A 1,444-nucleotide genomic window follows, 5' to 3' on the forward strand; every position below is an offset into this window, starting at 1 on the left:
ATTCCGTGGTGGAATTGATGATCTGGTCGATGCGGGGAAGCGGGAACGGATCTTGCGGGCATGCTTTGTTGAGGTTGGTGAAGTCGACACACATGCGCTCCTTCCCTCCCTTCTTTGGCACAACGACAGGGTTGGCCAACCAATCCGGGTATCGGACCTTGCGAATGACCCCAGCGGCTTCTAATTTGCGGGTCTCTTGGACGATGAAGGCCTGGTTTTCTGTGGACTGCCACCTGGCCTTCTGCTTCACAGGGCGCACGTTGGGGCACACATTGAGGTGATGCTCGATTACTCTCCTAGGGATCCCTGCCAACTGGTCAGGCTCCCAAGCAAATACCTTCTTGTTTGCGCGCAGGAACCCGACCAGGGCCTCCTCCTGCTCGGGTTCGAGGTTGGCGCCTATGGTGAAAGTGGCGTTGGTGGACCCGTCCTCATTGACGGGTATCTGCTTGGTTTCTGCCTTGTCCTGGGTGAACAACTGTTTCTTCTTGGCGGGTGCAGCCCCCTTGGGCTCGGGGGTCTCCAAGTTGGCAGGCCGCGCTGACGCCGCCGTCTTGAAGGCGAGCTTGAGCACCCGCAGTGCGTCTCCGGTGTCCCCGTGCACGGTGAGGGCACCGCTGCTCCCGGGCATCTTCATGAGGTTGTACGTCGGGTGCGTCGCGGCCATGAATTGGGCCAGCGCTGGGTAGCCGAGGATTGCGTTGTAGGGGAGGCCGATGGGGGCGATGTCGAAGTCGACCAGCTCCGTACGGAAGTTGTTGTAGGTGCCGAAGGTTAATGGGAGCCGGATATGTCCCAAGGAGCTGGATGATCCGCCCCCAACGCCTGAGAAGGGCTGGCTGGGTTGCAGTCGTTCCAGGGGTATGCGGAGGAGGTCGAAGGCCTCGACTGAGAGCACGCTGAGGCCCGCACCGCCATCGATGAGAGTTCTGGTGACGGCCACCTGGCAGATGGTGGGGGTGCACAGCATGGGGAGCGCACCCGAGCAGGCCGAGTTGGGAGGGTGGTCCTCCGAGCTGAAGGTCAGGCCGGCCTTGGGCGGCGCCCGGTCCGGGAGAGCCCCCTGCCGCGTGGAAGTGGCACTGACCCGGCGGATGAACGGCTTGACGTGGTGACTTGTAGGCGGCGCCTGCGAGCCGCCCAGGAGGGCCGCGACGACCGGGGGTGTTGGTGTAGCGCGATGGGCGGGGAAGAGGCCGCGGGGCTCTTCCCAAGAGGCCACGGAGGCTGCCGGCGGGTGGAGCAGCCATGTGCGCAGAGCGCCGGTGGGGGCCATGGGGAGCCAGTTGGCCATGACCCTATCGTCACCTCCAGCTTCGAGGAGGGCCTCCTCGCTCGCCAGCAAGAAGGCCAGCAGATCTATCGCACCACCGTAGCGCGGCGGCGTCATTGGCTTGAACTCGTCCGGCCACCGTACCGGTTGCAGGGCTGGGGCCAGGGCTCG

This window comes from Triticum urartu, chromosome 3A (assembly GCF_056163025.1).
Source record: "Triticum urartu cultivar PI428250 chromosome 3A, HENAU_Tu73, whole genome shotgun sequence".
In the NCBI taxonomy this organism is placed as follows: domain Eukaryota; kingdom Viridiplantae; phylum Streptophyta; class Magnoliopsida; order Poales; family Poaceae; genus Triticum; species Triticum urartu.